The 27776-nt window shown below is 45.5% G+C and overlaps 1 pseudogene; it reads left to right on the top strand.

The window, feature by feature from the left end:
• Nucleotides 1-9209: 9209 nt before the first annotated feature.
• LOC128351689 (vitelline membrane outer layer protein 1-like) lies at nucleotides 9210-13255 on the top strand (annotated as a pseudogene).
• Nucleotides 13256-27776: the final 14521 nt, after the last annotated feature.

The following is a 27776-nucleotide window of genomic DNA, read 5'->3' as shown; positions in this document are numbered from 1 at the left end:
ACTTGAAGAACCGAAAATTTCAAAAATTGTTCTATATAGAATGATATTGGTTCAAAAACAGAATTAGAGCCAGATACTATAGGTTGGCCCGGTGAATGGAATAAGTTCTTATGTATCTTAGGAAGGGTGTAAAAAATCGGAACCCTAGGATATTTGTTAACTAAAAAGTCAGCTAACCTGTCAGGGATTATACCCATCCTTAAAGCTTCATTGACCACAATGTTAATGAGTTTCTGAACCTTCAAAGTGAGATCATGATCATGATCAATGGGGACATATGTAGTCCGATCAGCCAACTGAGTATTAATTTCTAAATCATACTTATCCCGATCCTGTATAACCAAAGCTCCACCTTTGTCCGCAGGTTTTATAACTATACTCTCATCATTAGACAAATCCTGAACAACTCCCCATTCTTCCCTTGTTAAATTTCCATGTTTGAATTTCATAAATTTATATTGTTTTTCCAATTTATGTATATCTTTTTTAACTTCATTCATGAAAACAGTAACAGTGGGATGTTCAAGATATGGAACAAAGTGGGATTTAGGTCTGAAACTTTCCTGATCAGATTCCTGGGTATCCCCAAACAAAATCCGTAATTTTATAAGTCTCTCCAGTTTGAATAAATCCACCTCTAATTTAAATTCATCATGAAAGGACAATGGAACAAAAGACAGTCCTAAATTCAGAACTTTAAATTCCATAGGAGAAAGGGCTCGACTGCTGATATTTATCACTATGTTTTCCTTCTTGTTGGTGGGCGTGATCTTGGTTGAAAAATTTTTCTTTTCTTTAAATGAACGTTTAGAAGCACATTCCAATCGGGGTCCACTACCAACTGGAACCTCATTCTCAAGAAGAGCACTCGATGAACCTCCAGAACATAGGCTATTTCTTTGTAATTGTGTGCTTCATAACATATGTTTATTTATCCTTTGTGTGTGTGGGAATAGATTCTCTACACGGTATATATACTTTCTAGTATATGTTTTGTTCATTGGTCTGTGTATCCTCCTTGTTTTCCCATGACTGATAGTTTTGGCAGCATGAGTAGGGAGGATTCATCCCTAGTTTGGGAGATGTGTGTGCTCCGAATTTTTGGCTGTGTGGAAGCAGGTTAGGAGGGAAACCTGGGCAGAAGTGATTGTGTGAAAACAAGGTAGGAGGAAAACCTGGGCAGCCTGTCTTGCTTCCACACGATCATCTCTGCCCAGGTTTTTCTCCTACCTTGCTTTCACACAACCGAAAATTGGGAAAACACAGCTCCTAAACTCAGGGAGAACATAGCTTTTGCTTGTGTGAATGGCCTCTTTGTCAAGCTTAAAAGGCCCCATAGGATTACAAAATGGGTGGGACATCACAAGCTGGTGTGTCACTCACATTAGCTTGCCACCCTTCTCACGGTTTTGGCAGCATTCATCTGAAGCATCTGCCTGCAACTGTGATGGCAGGTGTTGGTCTAAACCAGGCACTGGTCTAATAAAATTTCAAAATACAGTGAGGCAGGTCTCACAATCAGTGAGACCCGCTTTGGCCGTGTTTAGGAGGAGAGTGGGCTAAGCCTGCTCTCCTCACAGACGACTGGCCAGTCTGTGCTGGGCGGCCAAAGTGGCCGCCCACACGACTGCGGGCTCCGTAATGGAGCCAGTGGGTGCTGGGGGGAGCGGAGGCCGATCTGGAGAGCCCTGGAGAGACCCCCGGCATGCTGGAGAGACCCCTGGAGCCGGGAGGTGGCTTTTCGCCTACTCGCGGCAACTCATGATCGGAAGCCCAGGTTAGTGGAGCGCTTGCTCTGCTAACCTGGGCTTAGGGGAGGGCTACATGAGCGGGTGACCCGCTTTGACTCAACCGGGCTCAGCTGCGAGCCCAGTGAGTCTCACGATCGGTGGGAAATGGGCTAAGCACCCTTAGTTCTCTTTCCATGGATCGTCAGAATAGCTCCAGTCAGTATAAGACATATTCAAGCAACTCACCTTACCTAACAGGTAGCTACCATGTATTCGATGTCACCACTGGGGCTGGATTCAGTGAGAAGGACTATTTAGTCTATGGAGTAGAGATGTTTTGCAGCACAGATCACAGGAACATAGGAAGCTGCCTTCTACTGAGTCAAAACATTGGTCCATCTAGCTGAGTATTGTCTACACAGACTGGAAGTATCTTCTCCAAGGTTGCAGGCAAGAGTCTCCCTCAGTTCTATCATGGAGATGCCAGGGAGGGAACTTGGAACCTTCTACATGCTATGTCAATGTCTCAACGTTTTAATGGTTTTTAGATTGTGAACCGCTTTTTGAATGGGGAGGTATATATAGAAATGTAAGTACGTTAGTAAGTATGTCAGTAAGAACATAAGCCAATCATTCATTCAGTCAGTCAGTCAGTATGTATATATGTAAGTAATCAATCAATCAATCAATCAATGTAGATGCTCTGCTTGGATTGTCCCATACCCTAAGGGGACTATCTTGCAGGGCTCACACATGTAGTCTCACATTCAAATGCAAACCAGGGTGGACCTTGCTTAGCAAAGAGCACAGTTCATGCTTACTACCTCAAGACCAGCACTCCTCCTCCATAATGATACAAAATACTGCTGAAATGATCCCCTTGCCTTTCTCATGTGCTCGTCCTTCCCAGGAAGTTAACCAGCTTCCTGGTTTGGGAGGCAGCAATTAAAAACAGCTAGGGATGAGAATGTGGCAGGTGCAGAAGAAAGGAGATTCCATTGCCTTCCACCTGCTGCTGTGTTCAGTTATGAAGGAGTGGAGCATGACAAGTGTTGCCCAGGACAGCCAAGACACACAGGAGTGGTCTGCGGCTTATCTGGATGGATGGTGGGGGATCTTTTGGAGCATGGAAGGTTGAAGTGAGAGGGAAGCTTGGAGGGTGGACTGTTTGAGGAAATGACTGTTGGGGTTGGGGGCAGTTATTGTGTGATTCGGTTTTGGCGAGGTTGGAGGGCAGATTAGATCTTTAGGTTAGGTAAGATTTGAAGTGAAGTTATAAGATAAAAGATAAGCATTTACTTGAATAATTAGAACAGGCACATTTGAGGACACTTTATATGTTTTCCTGGTTTTGTTCTCAATAAAAAATAAGTAAACCTCAACATCTGATTTATTCTTCTTAGTGGGCAACAAAATGGCAAATGCAGGTCAATGTTGGCAAGTGTAAAGTGATGCACATTGGGACAAAAAACCCCAACTTCAAGTATACGCTGATGGGATCCGAAATGTCAGTGACTGACCAGGAGAGGGATCTTGGGGTTGTGATGGACAGCTCATTGAAAGTGTTGACACAATGTGCGGCAGCTGTGAAAAAGGCCAATTCCATTCTAGGGATCATTAGGAAGGGGATTGCAAATGAAACAGCTCATATTATAATGCCCTCAAACAAAATGATGGTGTGTCCACACTTGGAGTACTGCGTACAATTCTGGTCACCACATCTAAAGAAGGACATTGTAGAACTGGAAAAGGTGGAGAAGAGGGCAACCCAGATGATTAGGGTCCTAGAGCACCTTTCTTATGAGGCAAGGCTACAAGACCTGGGGCTTGTTAGCTTAGAAAAAAGACAACAGCAGGGAGACATGATAGAGGTCTATAAAATCATGCATGGTGTGGACAAAATGGATAGAGAGAAATTTTCCTCCCTCTCTCATAACACTAGAACCAGGGGTCATCCCATGAAAATGATTGCCACAAAATTTAGGACTGACAAAAGGAAGTACTTTTTCACACAACGCACAATCAAGTTGTGGAATTCTCTGCCACGAGATGTGGTGACAGCCAACAACCTGTTAGGTTTTAAGAGAGGTTTGGATAACTTCATGGAGGAGAGGTCTATCATCAGCTACTAGTAAGTGGGCTATAGGCCACGTCCAGCTTCAGAAGCAGGATGCCTCTGAATACCAGTTGCAGAGGAGTAACAGCAGGAGAGAGGGCATGCCCTCAACTCATGCCTGTAGGCTCCCAGTGCCATCTGGAGGGCGACTGTGTGAAACGGGATGCTGGACTAGATGCTGGACTAGGTGGGCCTTGGGCCTGATACAGCAGGCCTGTTCTTATGTAACCCAACTTTTAAACTTGGCAGGTGATCTTCTGGGTAATCGTTACTGGGTTAGAAATCATTGTTCCCACCTCCGGTCTACTGCCATTTCTGACAGCTAACCTGGGTGCGGGGAAGGAGCGGCCACAGGGGCGTAACTATAACAGGCAAGGGGAGACAGTTGTCTGGGGGTGCACTGCCTTGGCCCCCCCCAGAGGCAAGTCACATGACTGACATCCCCAGCCACGCACCCATCTGGGCTTCCTTCATTTCTATTCATCCTCCAAAATTGATGTGAGTGTTAAAACCTGGAGCTACCAGAATAGCACGTCTTTCTCTAGTATCATGAAAGGAAATTTTATATACAAACAGACACACACACACATTTTACTTTGGTGAATACTTGTCTCTGGGCCCACTCCAACCTTGCTACGCCCCGAGCGGCTCAATGAGAGCAGCTGCAGTGCACCTGGCCCACTGTTTTGTTGTTTACATAGGTCTCTGCTGGCTCTTTTCTGCTGCTTCCCACCACTACAGGAGGCCCAATAGATTGTCTAAGCACTGAAAAAAGGCACCCACCCCCGAGTACTGAAAAAAGCAGTTTTTTGCGGAGGTCACCACCATGGGAAACCACTCTCTCATTGGAAGTTGATTGCCAAAGTGACCCCCGTTTGAACAATAGTGACGATCACTGGTGTAGAAAATACTAAATGAGGTGGACCAATGATTTGGCTTGGTATATGGCAGCTTGCTATGTTCCTCATGCAAAAACCTGAAATGATGCCCCAGCCTTTCTTAAGGTCCCCCTTTCCACATTGTCAAGCTAAGGGGCTTCCTGCTTTGGACACACTTTTGAAGAGGTGAGGTAAGGTAGGCACAAAAGGAAGGTGACTCCATAGCCTTTTGTTTGCTTACTGAATGATGGAGCAGCAGGGCATGGCAGGTGCTGCTCAGGATAGCCAAGCCCTGCCCTTCAGTGCCTTTCATTGCCTTGCTTCCTGCTCACTGCTCTGCCCACATTCATATTTCCGTGCTCTGCCCAGGGTCTCTCTTATTCTTCCTGTAGGAGAACTGGCAGTGCTGAGACTGTAAGTAGAATTGCACTGCTCTGTTTTCAGGAGCTTAGCAAGGGGGGAAGGGTGGAGGAGTCTCTGTCCCTGTCAGGTCTGGAGGAAATGGGAAGCTGCTTTATATACTGAGCCAGACCATCGGTCCATGCAGCTCAGTATTGTCTACCTTGACGGGCAGCAGTTGTCCAGGGCTTCATAGTACCCAGCTCGCAATGGAGATGCCCTTGACTGAACTGGGGTTTGTCTGCATGCAAAGCAGATGCTCTACCACTGAGCTACAGCCTTTGTCCTTACTGAGCCCCAACTGGGCTGACCAGTTCTTGCCAAACAAAAATGCGGCAAAGAAAACAAACAAACAAAAAAGCCCAGCCAAACTGTTCTTTCTAAAAGTGTTTGGGGAGAGGCCCAAGTGGAGGAAGGGCCACAATTCCTGAAAGTTTCCCATGATTTTTTGAGATTGGCTTCAGTTTGCCTATCTTGCCTCAAATTTTGGTTTTCCATGTTATGGTGACTCACCTGCTGCGAGAGACCATGCCTGGCAAAGACCCAGCTTTTCCTTTCCTCCACAAATAGGGCTTAACCCTACAGACCCCTCTAGACTTGGGGTTCAGAGCCTTTTAAAACCAATGTACCCCTTCTGACACAGACCTTCCGTTCAGGTACCTCATAGAGATTTAGGCCAGATTCAGATGTAACATGCAACCGTGAAGCCGCGGTTTCAGTTTTATACTGTGAATTGTGCCGCAAATATTCATCAAATGGTGACCCGCCAAGGGAGCCCCTCCCTTCTGCTCATTCCCCCAGGCCTATCCAAGCAAGCTCCATGGCCCGACTGTGGGCAAAGCATCAGCATGTCAGCGGAGTGGCCATGATTGGCCATTTTTGGAGCACTCTGCCCAGCCTTGTCATGGAAAGGGCATTTAAATCGTTTTAAATGCCATGCCAGTGCTGCTTTTGACAATGGTGGTACTGCTACTCCCCCCATGCAGGCCTTGTAGGGGTGTGAACAGAACCAGCTGGTCCATTTCAGTTTGAGTCTGGACCAGACTGAAATGGACTGGCACCTCCTCAAACCCCCCCACCCAATTCGGTCCAGTCCGGGGTGGGGGGTTTGCGAATGTTACACACACCACACACACACACACACACTTACACTTACTATATACCCCCTTTGGGGGGGGGATTGTTGAAAGCGGTGGGGGAAACATGTCCAACATTGAACCTGTTTCCACATCTGTGCCATGCACCCAAACAGCCTTGCAAAAGGATGATTTTGGCAGGGGGGTGGTCAAGGGTGGGAACCACTATTTCCCTATTACTCAGGAAAGAGAAGGGAGCATGAAGACTTCCTATGAGGGGATATGTTTATGATGGAGGGCATCTGTCCCACTGTGTCCTAGGATGCTGTTGCAAGGGATCACCCCAGCAAAGCAGTCTATGCAGATCAAACCAAACTCCTGGGCTCTCCTTCTCATGAGAAAGCCAGTCTACTTGGGAGGACCACGGAGTTGAGCCCTTGTTCTCCCTTCGGATTGCAGGCTCCTCAGTCAAGCTAACCCCCCAAAGGGCCCCCCCATTTTTGTGCCCCCCCACTTTCTATGGTAAAAAATAGCACAGAATTGCTGCAACCCCCCCCGTGAAGCCTTGCACACACCCAAAGGAGATTTGGACACTCCATGTGGGAGTAACTCTGGGTACGTGAATGGATCTTTAACCCCATTTAAAATTCCCGGGTTCTGTTGCGCCATATGCAGATTTGCCACCGCGGGGAATCGGTGGAGAGGGGATCTCTGATTGCCAGTGAATCCAGGAGAGCAGGGTCATTGTTTCAGGGCACAAGCAAGGATGCACATGTCCACATGGGCGGGCTGACTGGCAGGAGTCACCCTTTGGCAGCTAATTGGTGACAGTGGGAAAGACAGCAAAAAAAGTTTCCAGGATACCCGTACCTGTGGCTTTCTTCCACAGAGCAACCTGGCTCGATATAGTTCCCCAATGGCCTGTCACTTACATGAGAGAGCTGTCCATGAGGAAGGGGATGTTTCATTTCCTCAAATTATTAGAGATGTTGCTTGTCAGTTCTCTCTCCTCTGCTCTGATGGTTCTTCTCATGAGTTGCGCGGGAGTGTCCCCATGGCCTGGCACTCTCTTGAGCGAGCATGGTCAGCTCTGGGTCAGCATCCATTGCTATCACATACATGGAGAAAAGCTCCTTTGATTGGAGTACTGCAGACCCTGGTGACCAGCCATGCTCATGAGTAAGCCTAGGGACCAGAAACCACCAAAGGGGAAAGGGCTGGGCCCCTCTTTCCCAACATTTCTGTGCTGGGTGGGGGGGAACAGAACTTGGCTGCTCAAGAATCCCTCAATGGGGCAGCTTTTTATACCCAACCCCACCCCCCGCCCCCCCCCTGCCAAATGTTCTCCCCCTAGTGCTGTGATGGGGTGCCTTGCTTATTTATTTGATTTACTTGATTTATATACTGCCCTTCCAAAAATGGCTCAGGGTGTTCTACATCAAAACAAACACAATTAAAATCAATTTACAGTTAAAATCAAAACTAATTGAATTGAACAATTAAAATCATCTAAACATTAAAATCATTAACATTAAAACCATTTAAAACCAACATTGCACATTTAAAACTATGAATCTAATTAAAAGCCTGGGTGAATAGATGTGTCTTCAGTGCCTTTTAAAAATTTGCCAGAGATGGGGAGGCTCTTATTTCAACAGGGAGTGCATTCCAAAGCCCAGGGGCAGCAACGGAGAAGGCCCGTACCTGAGTAGCGCCAGATGGGTTTGTGGCAACTGCAGACGAACCTCTCCAGATGATCTTAACAGGTGGTGGGGCTTATGGTGAAGAAGAAGTTCTCTTATGTTGCCAACTGGAGTGTTTGTGCTTGTGAACATACATCATTGTTGCTTCTTCCTTCTTAGGGAGCAAAGCACCCAGAGTCCGTCCTGTCCGTCCTGAGCAAGGGACAGAATGGGAAGAGGGAATCCCCCTGTGTTACTGCCTCTTGATAGGCTGACAAGTCTGGGATGGGATGCGGCGGTGTGCTTGTTTCCAAGTAAGTCCATAGCTGGATAGGCGAGAGGAGAGGCAGGCCTGGTGACTGGAGAAGTGGCCGGTGAGATGCGCTGCGGGTATGGAGCAGGCTCGATCCCAGGCACATTTTCACCACCACCTCCACGATTTGGTGTGAAAATCAGAATAAAAAGTTAATTATGGAAGCATCAGGGATTGGAAGTAATTGATCAAACCAGAAGTCTTGGTGGTGAACCTTTGTGCAAACCTAAGGTTCAGACTGGAGTTTGGCGAGTCAAACCAGAGGTTGCTTTTGCTGCAAAACCGCTGTTTCCAGAATTCAAATGTACTGGAGTTCCAACCTCTGCCCCACTTAACTCCGTTTCCCCCCCATCTGAATCTGGTGTTTGTGTGTGTGCGTGTGTAAATACATTTTAAGAAATTATTTATCATATGAATATACCACCTTCCAGCCAGCCAATCAGAAGCAGAAGAGGAGGATCTTTACTCCTCCTTTCCCCTCGTCTGCACCAGGGACATCACTGAGAATGCGTTGGCTTCAAGCCAGCAATCCTCATACAGGAACAAATTGCATAGCTGCAGGAGGGCTCTCACTTGGAGCTCTTCTAGTACCCCTAGGAGTACTGGTGCTCTCCTTGAGGAATTCCTGCTCCAGATAACACCCCACATTCCATTACTGGATTCCCCCCATTTTTGCCAAGTGTAATCTTTATGTATGGTAAGGAAAAAGTCACTCACCATAGCCCCGTCCCTCCCACTGTCTTCAGAATATTTTCTAGTTGTGCTTTGCTGTGGCACTGAAAAGGACCCAATCCACATTGCCATCAACCTTTAGCTGCTGGTGGGACTCAAACTATGGTCCAAAAAGCCAGATAGACAATGTATAGAATTAACCCAAAGTAAGCATGTTTCTAAAAAGGAGAAGTAATGTAAGTGTGGCTGGAGGACACCCACCAAACTTCCAAACTGTCACTTCTCAGACCTGTTATTCATCTGCTAGGTTTCTTGCAGGTAGATCCAAAGCAGAGCATCTTCCATGGCTGTCTCGGTCAGCATTTTGTTCTCCTTGATGCTCTCCTGCTGCCTGTGGGCTACAGCAGCCCGAAATTATGAGACCATCCTAACAGTGGAAAATGGAGGACCAAAGGGAAATTGGGGTGCAATCAAATTGTGTCCTGAAGGTTATGCTTGTGGATTCGCACTCAAGGTAAAAGTCTCCCTACTTTTGGAGCTCCCTCCATGGAGACACCTTGATGCCGGGGAGCTGCCCCAATCAGCAATTTCCCCCATCCAGGGGTGGAGGGAGCCCAATGCTAGTTGGGGGACAGGCTACAGAACTCCCCTCCCCCACTACTGTGCATGCATACTGGCCACATCCCTTGAATCTGTCATCAGATCCAGGGGGCGTGGCCAGCATCCAGACGTGATCCTGCAGCTCCTCCCCACTCTGTCCCAGCTGGTGCATCAATGACAGCTGGGTGCTGCCTTTCTTCCTCTCCTTTCCTCTGAGTGAGGAAGAGGAAGGAAGGAAGAAATGAGCCGATGCATGTGATGCTGATGCACGGGGAGTGGCCAGCACCTTGGAGAGGGGCTGGATGGCCCTTCACTTGCCAGCTGGAACAGAGAAGGAAAAGGGCTGTTCCTCTTGCTCCCAGCCAGTGAGTGTTTTGTTCACTAGTTGGCAAGGCGGTTCCCCAGTGCAGGGGGCACCATGGTAGCCCCCACCACCACAGCAACCCAGGGACCTTTGTCCCCCTGCCCCCTTGTCCAATGAGGCTTTTGCCACTACTTCCATCCTTTCTTTTGAACATTTCCCAGACAACTGCTTTAGAACCCCAAAAGGCAAAGGTGAAGAAACAGTAGTACATAAAGGAATCATCGAAAGGAATGGGAGAAGGCAAGAAAATGATGATGGTGGTGGGATTCGTTTTGATGAGGACAGGAAAGCAGATGTCAGCACAAGTATGGAGGAAGGTGATAGTGTTGCATTACCATAGTTGAATCACTTCCTGGAGCACTGAGAAGTCTTAGGGGCTTGCCTTGTTCCTTGGATTCTGGTTTCCCTTTTAAGGAGAGTCAGCAGCATGTTACATCAGGGAGCGGAAATTCTGCATCTGAGATCAAAGGACCCTAACCCTGCTAACTGGGCAAAGAGGCACCTTTTAACGTGGTGATTATCATTATTTAGTAGGGGGAGAGTAACTGGCTCTATCCACCCCCAGCACAGTACCTCCAGTGACTGTTGCTGGTGTCTATCTTATGTTTCTCTTTATATTGTGAGCCCTTTGGGGACAGGGATCCATCTTGTTTATTTGTTATTTCTCTGTGTAAACCGCCCTGAGCCATTTTTGGAAGAGCGGTATGGAAATCAATCAAACAAACAAATAATAAATTCAGATGAACCCTTTAGTGTAGGAATAACTTGAATCAGGTTGGGAGCTTCATTGCTGGAAGAGGCCAGTTGAGGCCTGCAAGGTGGAGGTTATCTAAGTCGGCTAATAACAAGACTGAATTTCTCCTGTGGCTTGCCCATCTGGGTCCCTGGGACTGGCTGGATGTACAAGTTGCTGTTTGCTGATGTGTATGTGAATGCAAATCCCCAAGCTTGGCTAGGAGCTGTCCTGCACTAGTAGTCAAGAACTAGTGCTGAAGCTGCTCATCGTTGATCTGACTGGACCAGTACGATGCTGTTCAGTTCCAGCAGGGAGGGAGCCAATGTGAACGGCTAATTCCCACTGAAAAGATTGTGCTGTAATTTTACAAAATGTGGGCAGCAGTAGAGTGCAGCATCAGTGTTATCATCACTCCTTCTCTTCACCACCAGGTACAAGAATACCAGGGTGTATGGTATGATGATTCAGCTCTGAATGGCATTCGCCTTTACTGCTCTAATGGCAAAGTCATTGAGTCAAAAACTGGACCGTGAGTGACTGTTTGTTTCCTTTTCCCCTTTGGCTTTCCTTTCCTGCTTGAACTGTGGAAGGGGCTGGGTTGCTTTCACTGTTGCTGGATTGACCTAGACAGAATCTGTCTGAATCCTTCTGAGCTCTCTCTGGCTGACATACTATGCAATGTTCTGCCTGCCTTTTAACAGAAGTGTCTGCACTTGTGCAAAATTCAATAATTAGCCGGGCAGAATGTTGTTGCCCTGTCGCCATTCCACTGGACAGGAGTTGAAAGGCTTTTTATAGGTGTTGTTTTTATTGTGGGCTTCAGGGCCATCTGGGGTTGTGGACAAGTGGCTTCCAAAATACCTATAGAATGTTCTGCTATTGTCTATAGGAATTTGGATCCACTGATCTATAAAAGGCATGGAGGTATGTGTGCACTCCTGGACCATCCCTGGTCTGTCCAAGATCCTGGATGGCAGCAACGTTTCTGATCCTTTACCTCCTATTACTAATGTGGCAACACTGACAGTAGCTTACAGGATCCCAATTCTGAGGGCAAAAGGGAACAAGAGGGACTGAGAAACTCCAAGTGTAATCTAGAAAGGTGAAGGGAGCCAGGCTTTTATCTATAGCTCTGAGCTTATTGCTAACACCTTAGGTGAGCAACTAGGTTTTTTGAAGCACCACTGAGACCAATAGATATGTTGTGGGTGTGTATGAATGTGGTAGGAACTGACCTGTCATGCTCCTGAGAGATCTCATAAGAGCAGTAGCGGCCTGCACTAACAAGGTGGAGGACTCCCGATGTCCCAGACCAGGGGCTCCCAATCTGTGGTACTCCAGATGGTGCTGGACTACAACTCCTATCACCCCCAGCTACAATTTATAGTGGCTGGGTATGATGAGAGTTGTGGTTCAGCAACATCTGGAGTACCACAGGTTGGGATTCCCTGTCCCAGATGGCCAGAGATTCCTGGGTTAACCTTCTCTTACCCAGGAATCTCTAATTGCAAGAAAAACCTTACCATGTGCTATGAAATGGGTAAATGGACGATAGAGCGATAATTGGCTAATGGGCATAACCGTTGAAGGTATAACCTCCACTATTCAGAGTGTGTACATGGGTGGCCCCAAGACCTTTCCTGCGGGTGGGGGCAAATCTGAAAGCTTATACCCACACCTGGAAGAAAGCCCCATTGAATTCAATAGGATTGGCTCAATGTAGAGGGGAAATGCCTTCCTTAATCCCCCTCCAGAGGCTCATGTAAGAACTTCAGTTTTCAGAAACTGAGGATTAAGAATGGGAGAGTTCTCTCTCCAATTTACCCTGTTTGCCTACAGCCCCCCACCCCACCCGCCCCTTATGTTGGGCACTGTCCAATCTGCCTACCTTTTAACAGAAAGTGTGTGCACTTGTGTAAGAGTGCACTTGTGAAAATGCAAGCATTACAAAGACAGAGTTGCATAATAGACAGACAGTGGCTGTCAATAGCTCACGGGTCTGCAACTAACTGTTCTTCCAACCACCACCCTCCTTAGGCTAGATGTTGCCCTTTACAAGTATATACCCAAACTGGCCTGTGAAACGATTCAGCCTTGTTCGGTGTTCAAACTGGACCGGACCCTATTCGGCTGGACAGGGAACAAGAACGGGCCAGGTTGATTCAAATCTGGCTCAAATTCAAACCAAAATGGCAAAACCAGTTCTGTGCCCGTTTTGACTGATGTATGGGTCGACATGTTCCTTATGCAAGATTTCAGAACTGCAATATCCATGCACTCTTACTGGCAATACCATTTGAGACCTGTGGGATGTTATTTGTACAGTACGTAAATTGTTTAATATAATTCATATATTTCTCAGAATATTATAATCATTGTCTTCTTTGGCAGGTGGGGAGAATGGACAGAGGCTAAGTATTGTCCCAAAGGGAACTTAATGTCCTTTACTCTGAGAGTGGACAAACACCGGATTGGTCATCATGATTGAAAAGCAGCTGTCAATGTCCAGTTCATTTGTCAAGGTGGACAAGTTCTGACAGGCAACTCACATCCATGGGGTGTTTTTGGCCCATGGAGTAATTGCTGTAGCTCTAGCTCCATATGTGGGCTTCAGACAAAGGTACAGGACGATCACTATATGGTTGATAACACAGCACTTAATGATGTAAGATTTTTCTGTTGTTCCTGAATAATAAGAGCTCTCCCTACTTATAAAACAGTGTGTCTGTTATCGAGTGGGTTTGTTGAGATGAAACAAACACAATTAAAAGTTGAATGAAGAGCTGTGTGTACTGTTTTTTCTCTGACTTGCTTTCCTCTGTGTGCATTGCTACTGTGTAGGGGAGATCAGATATCAATTGCCACAATAGGAATGCTCCAACACCCCCGCCGATCCCAATGAGGATGGGTCGGGCATGGTAAGTTGAACAAAGGCCTTATTTTATGAACTAACCAACAAGGATCTGCAAGAGTGCGATACTTAACGTGGTATCTTGCAGGGCTCTATATTGTCTCCAGTGCTTGTTAACATCTACAAGAAACCGCTTTAAGAGAATATCAGGAGATTTGGTGCTGGGTGTTATCAATATGCTGATGACACCCAAATCTTTCTCTCCATGTCAACATCATCAGGAGAAAGCATAGCCTCCCTAAATGCCCTCCTGGAGGCAGTGATAGGCTGGATGAGGGATAATAAACTGAGAAAGAATCCAGATAAGACAGAGGTACTTATTGTGCAGGGTTGGAACTTGGGAGTCGATTTTGACCTGCCGGTTCTAGATGGGGGTCACACTTCACCAGAAGGAAGAGGTATGCAGGCTGGCGGTTCTTCTGGATCCAAACATCTCCCTGGTGTCCCAGGCTGAGATAGTGGCCAGAGGTGCTTTCTATCAGCTTTAGTTGTTGTGCCAGCTAAAGTACTGCAGTGCACTCTATGTGGGGGCAGTATTTGTACATAGTCCGGAAACTGCAATTGATAAAGAATGTGGGAGCCAGGTTGGTGTCAGGACTACCAATAGGTTTCCATGAAAAATATGAGGTGCTGGTTATAACCGATACAGCCTTAAACAGCTTAGGCTCTGGGTATTTAAGAGAACATCTTCTTCATTATGAGCCCCATTGCCCATTCAGATCATCTGGAGTGAAAATCTGCAGTTGCCAGCTGCTCTTCTGGTGGATACGCAGGGATGGGCCTTCTCTGTTGCTGCCCGGAGGCTCTGGAATGCAATGAGAGCCTCCCCATTCCTGCAATGAGAGCCTCCCCATCTCTGACAACTTAAAAAAAGTGTCTCAAGACTTATTTTTTCACTCAAGCTTTTAAACTGGTTTAAAATTGTTTCATGTTTGTTATTTTTAATCTGTGTTATGTTGTAAACATCACAGAGATGGAAGTTTGGGTTGGTATACAAATTTTTTAAATAAAATAAAATAAAGGAATTCTGCAGAACACAATAAAAATACAACACAAGAGGACATGCCCCACTGTCTCAACTGTTTCTGAAGCACAGGGACAGGTACGTTCAGATAATAGAATTCTGCCTCTGTCGGGGGGAGGGCATTACACCTGGCCTGTCAATGGGTAGGGTCTATAGGTTGAGTGAGGTAATCTGCTGGCATAGTAATCAAATCTCCCCCCCTCCTTTCCCCCCCAAATTCATTTTTTATTAATTTTAACAATAGCAATATTGTCATTCATTACAAATACACACATAAAAGATGGACTTCCCGCTCACATTTCTTCGTGAATCATCAACTATAAGATTTACCCTTGCTATAATAATAATTCAAAACATAAGTTCAAGCCCTTACGAACATAATTAAACTAACCAACCTGCGATTTATACTAAATTTCAAACCCTGCTGTCAAGTCCATAGTAGGGAAGTAATTTTTTAAATACAACAAAAATGGTTTCCAATCTTCTTTAAAACATTCCAAGTTTTGATCTCTTAATAGTGCTGTAAGTTTTGCCATCTCCGCATATTCCAAAATTTTTATCAGCCAGTCTTCTTTTGAAGACAGTTCACTAGACTTCCATTTCTGTGCATATATAATTCTAGCTGCCGTAGAGGCATACATAAAAAATGTTAAATTGGTTGTAGAAATAGCTCCCTGTGTTATTCACAGCAGGAAGGATTCTGGCTTCTTAGGAAATGTCATTCTAAATATTTTCTTTAATTCATTATATATCATATCCCAATAGGCTTTAGCCTTCCCACAGGTCCACCACATGTGAAAAAAATGTGCCTTCAGAATGTCCACACTTCCAACATTTGTTTGAAACATTTTTATACATTAAAGCCAGTCTTTTTGGTGTCCGATACCATCTATACATCATTTTATAATAGTTTTCTCTGATAGCATAACATGCAGTAAATTTTAAATCCTTTTTCCATAACTTTTCCCAGGCTGCCATTTCTATATTACGCCCCGCATCTTGAGTCCATTTTATCATAGTCGTTTTAACCACTTCTTCTCTTGTCTCCTCCAAAAGCAACAGTTTATACATTTTAGAAACTAATTTTTCATCATTTTGACATAATTCCTTCTCAAAATTTGAAGTCTGGTCCTCAAATCCGACTTTAAGGTCCTTCTTGTACATCTCATTTAACTGATGATACTGAAACCAATCTCTAACTATATCTTGTATTTCAATTAAACTTTTTAACTTACAATCCTTTTCGTGAAAATGTACCAAATCCCTATAGGTACCCCAACCCGTTTGCATATTTACTTCTTTACGTGATAAGGCTTCAATCGGAGATACCCACAATGGAGTTTTAGGTTCAAACCAATTTTTATATTTTAACCACACCCTCATTAAACTCCTTCTCACATAATGGTTCAAAAAATCTTATGTATTTTACTTTTTTCATACCATACATATGCATGCCAACCAAACCTTCTGTCAAATCCTTCTAAATCAAGAATTCTAGGGTTTCTTAGCGTTAATAGTAATCAAATCTGATTAGATTTTATTAGATTTGATAGTAATCAAATCTAATCAGATTTATTATTAGAGTCAATGACCAAGAAAACAAGGAATAAAAATAATACAATACAGTAAAAAGATACAACATCAAAAGATTGCAAGGTCATACACAGCTAAGTTGATCTTGTCTCATTTTGCATGCTGCAGCACAAAATCTTGCAATCCTCTCTGTAACCTCCACAGGGAGAGCCATTAAAAATAAAAAACATAATAATCTTCAGAATAAACCAGTTTATCTTTTAAAAGTGGTTCTATAAATATAGGATGAATACTCCTATAAAGGCACAGTGTCAAAGGATGTGCGCTATCAACTCAACAACTCCAGCGCCACAAGGGCATAACCGATTCCTTAAGTTAATTCCCTTAAACCTTCCTTCTAACACCGCAGAAGGTAACACATTAACATGTGCCTGTGAGAAAGCTCATGTATGACTTAAAGTGACCAGGCATATCAAGTATCCTGCTGGCTGGGGATAGTTGAAAAAACTGCCTAATGTGTTCTTTGCAGTAATCAAACTTAGTTCTCTTTTTTCCTCCATATCTAGCACTCTTTGCTTAACTATCTTTTTAGCAGCATCAGGTGTTAAAGATGACAGATCTTGCCATGAGTACCCACAGTTACCAGAGATGACCTGTGAGTACTTTCACCAGGTTGACTGGAATTCATCTTCCAACACTAATGGCCCAAGGCCCAAGGGGCGGGCGGGGAGTTTAAGCCAAAAATTAGTCAGATATAACCACGCCTGGGCTTCAACTCGAATCACTCCAGATTCAAGGTGTAATACGGCTTTGGAAACACATTTAGTAAGGTGAAAAATAGCCCGAAGGAAGCCCGGCTCAACAGCTTCCAATATAGAAAAGTGACCTGTAGGGAAGATCTGAATCCCATATAACATTTGAGCTAATATTTTTGCCTGGAACACCTTGAGGGCTGCTGGAATATAATATCCACCTTTAGTATAGAAATTTTTAAAACACAGTTGCACTCTTTTGGTCACTTGCTGCCACATACTCATAATGCGGTTTCCATGACCCTCCAGAGTGAAAAACAATCCCACAATATTTATAAGTTTAAACCTGTTGAACCCTGATGCCATTTATTACCCATTTATGGTTTTTCGGTTTCTTACCAAATACCATGAGTTTAGACTTCTGGGTATTAATGATAAGAGATTCATTCTCACAAAATTGCGTGAGTACTCTCAAAGCTCTTCACATGCCGACTAGTGTTGTAGATAATACAACCACATCGTCGGTATAGAGCAGTATCTGCTGGCATAGTAATATTGATTGAACTCCCTGGGCTGAGGTATTTAGGAACTAGACTTTAAGAGCCTCTTCTCATGACTGGGGAGAAGGGCTCCAGAGTGGACTGTGGGGGAGTCGGGTTAAATGTACCTTCCCTGCAGATGAGCAGTTCCTGCCAGTAGCTCAGAGGGTCGGGGTCCTGGGACATGCCGCCCCTGGTGCTCCGATAATGTGCTGCGCAAGTGTGCAGTTCATTATTGGGATCTCCCTCCCTCCCGAGTCTGCCAGCCATGGCTGCTAGTAGCCACAGTTGTCACACGACCAGAGAAACAAAGTTAAAGGAGTGCTTGCTCCCTTAACCTCATTTTAAAGGGTGGCTCAATAGGCTGGTTTGCTGCTGTGGTGTTGTGGAATCGGGCCCGATCCCCATGGGTGACACATGCGTGCAAAACTGGGCTGGGCTCCCTTAAGATCTAAATCCTTTTGGCACTCAGCATCCAAAATGCGCTGCCTAAAGCTTGATTTGACTTCACTGTACCCCAATGATAACTTCAATGGGATAATTTCCCCCCTTTCCTGTGGGCAAAGTACCACTTTTGGAAGTCCACTGGGCCAAAGCAAGGAGTGCTCAGAAAGGTTTCCTTTTCTTTCCGATAATCTGTAAGGGTGTATGATATATATAAGTGTGGTTTTCTTTGCAGGGACCAGTAGACAAACTAAAAATCACACAAGTAATATTTTTCATTCAAGAGGAGTTTGCTAGACACATGCTTTCTAACTAAGGTTAGCATGATCGTATGCAACCAGGAACCAAAGAAGAAATTAAATTGGAATTTCAATGAGACCTTATCTGGAGTACAGTGCCTTGTTCTGGGTGTTGCAGTTGAAGAAGGATGTAGAAATAGAAAAATCGCAATGGGTTCAGATCAGGGCAATGAAAATGGTCAGGAGCCAGAAAACAAGTTAGATGAGTAAAGGTTGAAGGAAATGAGCTTGTTCTGCTCAGTTCCCACAATGGTGGACTAAGACTAAGCTTGGGCTGTGCAAGTCGGCTCGAGGTAGAGCTGGCATGCTCTTGAAGTGGCCCAGTTTGAGGGTTTGGACTCAAGCTGGAACAGGCCCAGTTCAACTCGAAGTTGAGCCAAACGTGCTGATGCTGACCAGGGTAGGTTTTTTTATTTTTTTAAAATGGTGGAATTACCGTGATTACCAGGCTGGGGGGGGATGCTGTTGCGGTCATGCGGGTGTGTGTGTCTCCTGATGTCCCCCTCCCCCCACCATCCCCCCCTGGTCATTTTTGGCCAGTTATGGGCCATTTGGGGCCTGTTTTGGGCAGTTTGGGGCAATTTTGAGTCAGCCTTGCATGTCCAATGGCCATCTGCATGGCCAGGTCATGATCCAGGCCATGCAGATGGCCATTGGGCATTTGCGATGGCTTTCAAAATGGGTGCTGCTACTCAAGAGAGGCCTGTAATGGGCCAAAAATGGCCTGTAACGGGACAAAATTGATGGGGGGGGGGAGGCCAGCGAGGGGAGAAGGACATCCAGAGACCCCCACACGGCTGTGACAGCACCCCCAGAGTCTAGTAGTGATGGTAAGTCTGCCATTTTCCCTCCCCAGATATTTTTTGCCCCACCCCTGAGCCAGGCCTGAACCAGTTTGGACTAGAGCCAAACTGGCCCAGATCCAGTGTGTGCAGAACTGAGCCAGACCCTGTTCATTTCGTGTCCAGTTCCACCAGTTTTTCCCATTTTGTGCACACCCCTAGACTAAGGCAACATGGGGGAATGGACATAATAGCATTTTTCATATATCTGAAAACTTGTAAAACATAAGAGGGCTTGTTCCCTGCTGCCCCAGAAGGCAGAATTGGATCTAATGGGCTTAAGTTGCAGGACGGTAGAGTTTGGTTGAATCTTGGAAGAAACTTCCAAGCAAGAGCAGTTTGACAGTGGAAGCAGTTACCTGGGCAGTAGTTGGTTGTCCCTCATTGGTCGTCTTCAAGGAAAGGCTGGAGAGCTATCAGTTGAGATGCTCTAGCTCTGGATTTCTTGCACGGAGTGGACTAGGGGTGGACTAGATGGCCTGTAAGTTACCCTTCAATGCTATGAATCTGTGAGCCCACTCTTTGTCTTGCCTTACCTTTTCGTACTTTGCTCCCCACAGGCTCTGAACTTCCCCTTCTTATTCCTGCCAGTCATGCCATGTCATTTTATCACTGCACCATTCTCATTGACTTACTCACTTACTTACTTACATGACATTTATATCCCAATCTTCCTGTAAGGAGCACAGAGCAATGCACATAGTTATGTTTATCCTCACAACAACCCTGTGAAGTAGGTTAGGCTCCGATCGAACTGACAGACTCGGAGTCACCGTGTGAGTTGGACAGGGTTTTGAACTTGGGTCTCCAATACTCTAAGCACTACACCACGCTGGCTTAGACTGTCTTTAACAAATTGTTACCAGCTTGGCTTTCACACCAACACACCTCTTCATCAAAAGCTTCACCAAGATTATTTCACCAGAAAGGGCCAAGCCTATCAAAGATCCAGGTTCTTCTCCCCCCCTCCAAGAGGGTATCGCGCCCCAGAGAGCATATCCTCCAATACTATGCTTCCTTCTTCACTGCTCCTAGATTTCTTAAAAACACTGCTGTCAGCATGCTTGTTCACAACCTTAACCACACGATTAAATGTAAAGTGTGCAGTCAAGTCGATTTTGACTCCTGGTGCCCACAGAGCTCTGTGGTTTTCTTTGGTAGGAGGGGTGTTTACCCGGGTTTTCACCCGGGTTTGGGAGTTGTGTGTTTTCCCAGTCTTCAGCTGTGTGGAAGCAAGGTAGGAGGAAAACCTTGGCAGAAGTGATTCTGTGGAAGCAAGGTAGGTGGAAAAGCTACCCAGGTTTACCTCCTACCTTGCTTCTATACAACTGAAAATTAGGAGCACACACAACTCCCAAACCTGGATAGAAGACAGTTTTTGACTCTGTGAACCACCTCTTTGTCAAGCTTAAAAGTCCCCATAGCGTTACATAATAAGGATGTGCCTGAAACAACTTCGGTGCTGGACACTTCCAGCTGATGAGGGCAATGGGGCGGATGGGAGGAACACTGCTGCCCCAAGGGGATTGAACAATAAAGGAGTGCTGAAAAATAAAGGAGCAACAGTCACTGGAGGTACTGTCCTGGGGGTGGATAGGGCCAATAAATATATTGACTTACTGACACCTGTCATTTTGGGTACATAGTTAACTCTTTAGGTTAGCAACTAAGTTTTCAGAACCATTAGGACAAGAGAGTGGTCGGTAGAGGGTCAGTCCCATTATCCACTGCATAATACCGAAATGCCCTGCTTTCAGCTCCTATTGCCACCATTCCCATCTTTTGCATATGGGGCTGGCACCTGGTGGATCTGAAGGGAGGCCATGCTTGGTAGCTCCAAGGCTACCAGTTGCTGACCACAAGATTACTCCATATGATTCTGATGCCTCATTCTTTCAGGTGCCGAGAAGAAGGAACTTGCTTACCCATTGGATTGGAAACAGCTTGTTTGTTCCTCAAGGAGAGTTTTGTGTACAAATCATTCATTAACTGAAGATCTTAATAGAGATCATGCCTTAATTTCCAAACAGGCAAATACACATTGTGCTTCCTGGAAGCAATTCCAAGTTGCTTTTCCAGTGGAGAAAAGAAAAAAGCAAGTTGCCTCCTTGGCTCAAGTGCCCCCATTGCTTGACTCTGGTACCCAGGAAATGCACACATGCTTCCTTTCCTGCACATGCACTTTCTTAATCAGGATGTTTGCCAGTATCTTATATACATTTTAAAAAGAGTTGGAAATGTTATGAATAGAGAACCAGATAACTTGTAGGCAAGTGGGAGGTATCAGTATACTTGTCCAGTGTATAAGAAATTGTATTTCTTATTAAAGGTTAATCATGAATGTGCTCATTCTTTAAAAGGTCTCTCTTTTGCGCCATGAAGAATTGCATTGACTGAACTTCAGTTTCAAACTATGCCCTCAGCTTTCTTAGATGGAAGGCTGAGACAAATTCTTAAAGAATTATGATTTACATACTATGTATTGTATTGATCTCTCTATCAGGAGCATAGAGAGAGATTTCTAAGAGAAATCCCATTCTGAAACACTTCAGATTTGGAGCTCATTCTGACACCATGTTTGACACCACAGAAATCTGAATGTCCCTGAGGATTTTGTTAAGCAATTCTACTGCTCTGAGGGCAACTCTGCACCACATATTAGTATCAGTTTAACTGTCCCTGTTTCCCCACAAAGGATTCTGGGAACTTCCTGTTGTTGTGGTGCCATTGAGTTGGTGTTGACTCCTGGAGACTACAGAGCCATATGTTTTTCTTTGGTAGAATACAGGAAGGGTTTACAATTTCCATCTCCCATGCAGTATAAGGTGATGCCTTTCAGCATCTTCTTATATCGCTGCTGCCTGATATAGGTGTTTCCCATAGTCTGGGAAACCTACCTGCAGGGATTCAAAGCAGTTAGATTGGTGAAAATTCTAATAGATCCCTAGTTCCTTCTCCTCCCACAGATGTAGAACTGGGGCTGGATTCAGTGAGAAGAGAGAAGGACTACTTAGTCTATGGAGTAGAGAAGTTTTGCAGCACAGATGACAGGAACATAGGAAGCTGCCTTTTACTGAGTCAAAACATTGGTCCATCTAGCTCAGTATTGTCTACACAGACTGGAGGCAGCTTCTCCAAGGCTGCAGGCAGGAGTCTCCCTCAGCTCTATCAAGGAGATGCCCGGGAGGGAACATGGAACCTTCTGCATGCAATGTCAATATCTCAATGTTTTAATGGTTTTTAGATTGTGAGTGGCTTTTTGAAAGGGGAGGTATAGAAATGTAAGTAAGTATGTAAGTAAGTACATAAGAAAGTAAGTAATAAATATAAATATAGATGCTCTGCTCAGAGAAAGTAAGCAAGTATGTAAGTAAGTAAATACATAAGGAAGTATGTATGTATGTAATTAATTAATTATGTAAGTAAGTAATAAACAAATAAATAAACAAACTAATCAATCAATAAATGTAGCTGTTCTGCTAGGAGTAGTCCATACCCTAAGGGGACTATCTTGCAGTACTCACACATGTTGTCTCCCATTCAAATTCAAACCAGGGTGGACCATGCTTAGCAAAGAGCACAATTTATGCTTGCTACCTCAAGACCAGCACTCCTCCTCCACTGTGATAAAAATACTGAAATGTCCCCCTTGCCTTTCTCATGCATTCGTCCTTCCCAGGAAGTTAACCAGCTTACTGGTTTGGGAGGCAGCAATTAAAAGCAACTAGGGATGAGAATGTGGCAGGCGCAGAAGAAGGGAGATTCCATTGCCTTCCACCTGCCGCTGTGTTCAGTTATGAAGGAGTGGAGCATGACAGGTGTTGTCCAGGACAGCCAAGTCCCACTGTAGTGGTCTGCAGCTTATCTGGATGGAGGGTCGGGGGATCCTTTGGAGCATGGAAGGTTGAAGTGAGAGAGAAGTGGCAGAAAGCTTGGAGGGTGGACTGTTTGAGGAAATGCATGTTGGGGTTTGGGGCCAGTTATTGTGTGATTCAGTTTTGGCAAGGTTGGAAGGCAGATTAGATCTTTAGGTTCGGTAGGGTTTGACGTGATGTTATAAGATAAAAGATAAGCATTTACTTGAATAGTTAGAACAGGCACATTTGAGGACACTTTATATGTTTTCCGGGTTTTGTTCTCAATAAAAATAAGTAATCCTTAATATCTGATTTGTTCCTCTCACATCCACTTATCTTCAATCTTTGAACACATGTTCTGAAACCTGGAGCAGGCAACTGGGATGGGAAATCACATTTCACCGCCCTGCTCCTCCTGCTCACAGCTCTGCCCAGATCCATGAGGAGGAGAGACTCTTTATCCCCCAAAGGCAGATGGGGCAAAGCTGTTGAGCATCCTGGAGAGCTGCGAAGGGAGAAGAAGGTTATAGATCCCTGTGAGGCAACAAGAATGATGTAGAATGATGAGCGTAAAGGATTGAGGGTGACGTCTAACCACTGGGATGCTCATAAACCCAAGTAGGGTCAGGGGACTGTTGCCCAAGAACGGTGTCTACTATAGCCTGTTGGTGACATGCCATTAAAAGTTATTGGAAGCATCTGTTACCATCTCATTGCAAGTCTGTTGATCCCAAGCACTTTTGATATAAAGCTGCCTCTGTGGTGGACATGGATGCTACAGGTATCAACAGCTACTATTAATATAGAATTATTATATAATAACAATATTGTCAAATATAATAGTACATTAGGCAATATTACATGGGGATGGTGGATGAAATGCCACAGGGCACTTAAACTCATTGTGGCTGATCCTGACCTGGAAGACAGAGTTGCAGAACACTGAACAGAAAGTTTTATTATTTTTAAACTTCTTAAATGGGGTATAATAGATCATGTTTTTAACTGAGGGTTTAACTGATATTGAGGCTGCCCTCATGAGCAGCTTAGCCCAGGCACTGCTCAACCACCTAACCCTTAAGTTTGGGTAAGCAGTGAGGTGGCCAGATTTGCAGATGACACCAAACTCTTTTGGGTAGTGAAATCCAAAACAGATTGTGAGGAGCTCCAAAAGGATCTCTCCAAAGTGTGTGAGTGGACAACAAAATGGCAAATGCGGTTCAATGCTGGCAAGTGTAAAATGATGCACGTTGGGATGAAAAACCCCAATTTCAAGTATACGTTGATGGGATCTGAGTTCTCAGTGACTGACCAGGAGAGGGATCTTGGGGTCGTGGTGGACAGCTCATTGAAAATGTCGACTCAATGTGCGGCAGCTGTGAAAAAGGCCAATTCCATGCTAGGGATCATGAGGAAGGGGATTGCAAATGAAACTGCTTATATTATGATGCCCTTATACAAAATGATGGTGCGGCCACACTTGGAGTTCTGCGTACAATTCTGGTGACCACATCTAAAGAAGGACAATGTAGAACTGGAAAAGGTGCAGAGAGGGCAACCAAAATGATCAGGGGCCTAGAGCACCTTTCTTATGAGGCAAGACTACAACACCTGGGGCTTTTTATTTTAGAAAAAAAGATGACTGCGGGGAGACATGATAGAGGTCTATAAAATCATGCATGGTGTGGAGGAAATGGACAGAGAGAAATTTTCCTCCCTCTCACATAACATTAGAGCCAGGGGTCGTCCCATGAAATTGATTGCCTAGGAATTTAGGACTGATAAAACGAAGTACTTTTTCACACAATACATAATCCACTTGTGGAATTCTCTGCCACAAGATGTGGTGACAGCCAAGAACCTGGATGGCTTTAAGAGGGGTTTGGATAGCTTCATGGATGAGAGGTCTATCAACAGCTACTAGTCAGAGGGCTATAGGCCACCTCCAGCCTCCGAGGCAGTATGCCTCTGAATATCAGTTGCAGGGGAGTAACAGCAGGAGAGAGGGCATGCCCTCAACTCATGCCTGTAGGTTCCCAGTGCCATCTGGAGGGCCACTTTATGAAACAGGATGCTGGACTAGATGGGCCCTGGGCCTGATCCAGCCAGGCTGTTCTTATGTAACCTGACTTTTAACCTTGGCAGGTGATCACCTGGGCCAATTGTTGTCGGGAGCGGCTGTGCCGAGCGTGGTGGCTTCTCTAATGTGAGGGGTGAAGGCCTCCATATACATTGAGGTGTCAAGCAAAAGCCATTTTGTTCCATCAGGCACCTGGCCCATTATTTTGTTGTTTATGTAGGCCCCTGCTGGCTCTTTTCTGCTGATCTCCACCACTGCAGGAGGCCCAATAGATTGTCCAAGCACTGAAAAAAGGGCCCATCCTAGCACTGAAAAAAGCAGTATTGTGTGGAGGCAACCACCATGGGAAACCGCTCTCTCATTGGAAGTTGATTGCCAAAATGACTCCAGTTTGAAAAATATTGAAGATCAGAAGGGTAGAAAATACTAAACTAGGTGGACCAATGATTTGGCTTGGTATATGTCAGCTTGCTATGTTCCTCATGCAAAACCTGAAATGATGCCCCAGCCTTTCTTAAGGACTCTCTTACCACATTGTCAAGCTAAGGGGCTTCCTGCTTTGGACACACTTTTGAAGAGGTGAGGTAAGGTAGGCACAAAAGGAAGGTGACTCCATAGCCTTTTGTTTGCTTACTGAATGATGGAGCAGCAGGGCATGGCAGGTGCTGCTCAGGATAGCCAAGCCCTGCCCTTCAGTGCCTTTCATTGCCTTGCTTCCTGCTCACTGCTCTGCCCACATTCATATTTCCGTGCTCTGCCCAGGGTCTTGCTCATTCTTCCTGTAGGAGACCTGGAAGCGCTGAGACTGTAAGTAGAATTGCACTGCTCTGTTCCCAGAAGCACAGCAAGGGGGGAAGGGTGGAGGAGTCTCTCTCCCAGTCAGGTTTGGAGGGAAATGGGAAGCTGCTTTATATACTGAGCCAGACCATCGGTCCATGTAGCTCAGTGTTGACTAACTTGACGTGCAACAGTTCTCCAGGGCTTCATATTACCCAGCACGCAATGGATATGCACTTGACTGAACTGGGGTTTGTCTGCATACAAAGCAGATGCTCTACCACTGTGCTACAGCCTTTGTCCTGACCTAGTCCCAACAGGGCTGACCAGTTCTTCCCCAACTAAAATGAGGCAAAGAAAACAAAAAAGCCCAGCCATACTATTCTTTCTAAAAGTGTTAGGGGAGAGGCCCAAGTGGAGGAAGGGCCACAATTCCTAAAAGTTTCTCCTGACTTTGTGAGATTGGCCTCAGTTTGCCTATCCAGCCTCAAATTTTGTTTTGAAATGTGGTGGTGAGATGTTCCAGCCAGACTCATCTGCTGGGAGAGACCATGCCTGGCAAAGAACCAGCTTCTCTTTTCCTCCCCAAATAGGGCTTGACCCTACAGACCCCTCTAGAATGGGGGTACAATGCCTTTTAAACCACTATACCCCTTCTGTCATAGATCTTCAGTTCAGGTACCTCATTGAGATATAGGCCAGATTCAGATGTAACATGTACCCATGAACCCGCGGTTTTGATTGTATACTGTGAATTGTGCCGCAAATGTTCATCAAACAGCCCGCCAAGCTCCAGATTCAGGAGAAGGGAGCCCCTCCCTTCTTCTCATTCCCCCAGGCCTATCCAAGCAAGCACCATGGCCCGACTGTGGGCAAAGCATCAGCATGTCAGCGGAATGGCCATGATTTGCTATGTTCTCCAAGGGGGCATGCTAAGCACGATCGTGCATTTTTGGAGCACTCTGCCCACCCTTGTCATGGAAAGGGCATTTAAATCCCTTTAAATGCCATGCCATGCCATGCCATGCCATGCCATGCCATGCCAGTGCTTATTTTGACAGTGATGGTACTGCTCCTCCCCCCATGTGCTCAGTAGGAGTGTGCTTGGAACTGGCTGGTTCAGTTCGGTTTGAGTACAAACCAGACCTGAACTGAACAGGGCCAGTTCGGTCCCACATCCCCTCAAACCCACCCAGTCCGGTCCGGTGGGGGTTCGCGGACATTTTTTTTAAAACTACTTACGCACTTTGGGGTAATTGTTTGAGATGGCGGGGGGAACACGTATGACAGCGAACCTGTTTGCACATCCCTAATACCCTGCTCCCAAACAGTCTTGCAAAAGCATGATTTTGGCAGGGGAGTGGTCTGGATTGAGGGGGATCATATTTCTCTATTACTCAGGAAAGGGAAGGGAGCATGAGAACTTCCTATGAGGGGATATGTTTATGATGGAGGGCATCTGTACCACTGTGACCTAGGATGCTGTTGCAAGGGATCACACCAGCAAAGCAGTATATGCAGATCAAACCAAACTCCTGCTCACCTTCTCATGAGAATGCCAGTCTACTCAGGAGGACCATGGGGTGTGAGCCCTTGGTCTCCCTTCGGACTGCAGGCTCCTCAGTTAAACTAACCCACCATGGGGCCCCCCACCTTTGTGTCTCCCATCTATGGTAAAAAATAGCACAGAATTGCTGCAACTCCACCCTTCCCTGTGAAGCCTTGCCGACACCCAAAGGAGATTTGGACACTCCATGTTGGGGGAACACCGGGCACATGAATGGATCTTTAACACCATTTTAAATTCCCAGGTAATGTTGCACCATATGCAGATTTGTCACTGCGGAGAATCGGTGGAGAGGGGATCCCTGATTTCCAGTGACCCCAGGAGAGCAGGGTCGTTGTTTCAGGCCACAAGCAAGGATGCACATGTCCACATGGGCGGGCTGACTGGCAGGGGGCACCCTTTGGCAGCTAATTGGTGACAGTGGCAAAGACAGGGAGAACAGTTGTCAGGGTACCCGTACCTGTGGCTTTCCTCCACAGAGCAACATGGCTCAATATAGAGCCCCAATGGCCTGTCACTCACATGAGAGAGCTGTCCGTAAGGAAAGGGGATGTTTCAGCTCCTCAAATTATTAGAGATGTTGCT

This window comes from Hemicordylus capensis, chromosome 3, assembly GCF_027244095.1.
Source record: "Hemicordylus capensis ecotype Gifberg chromosome 3, rHemCap1.1.pri, whole genome shotgun sequence".
NCBI classification, from domain to species: Eukaryota; Metazoa; Chordata; class Lepidosauria; order Squamata; family Cordylidae; genus Hemicordylus; species Hemicordylus capensis.
The sequence above is the reverse complement of the archived record's forward strand: the minus strand, read 5'-3'. Positions and strand labels throughout refer to the sequence as shown.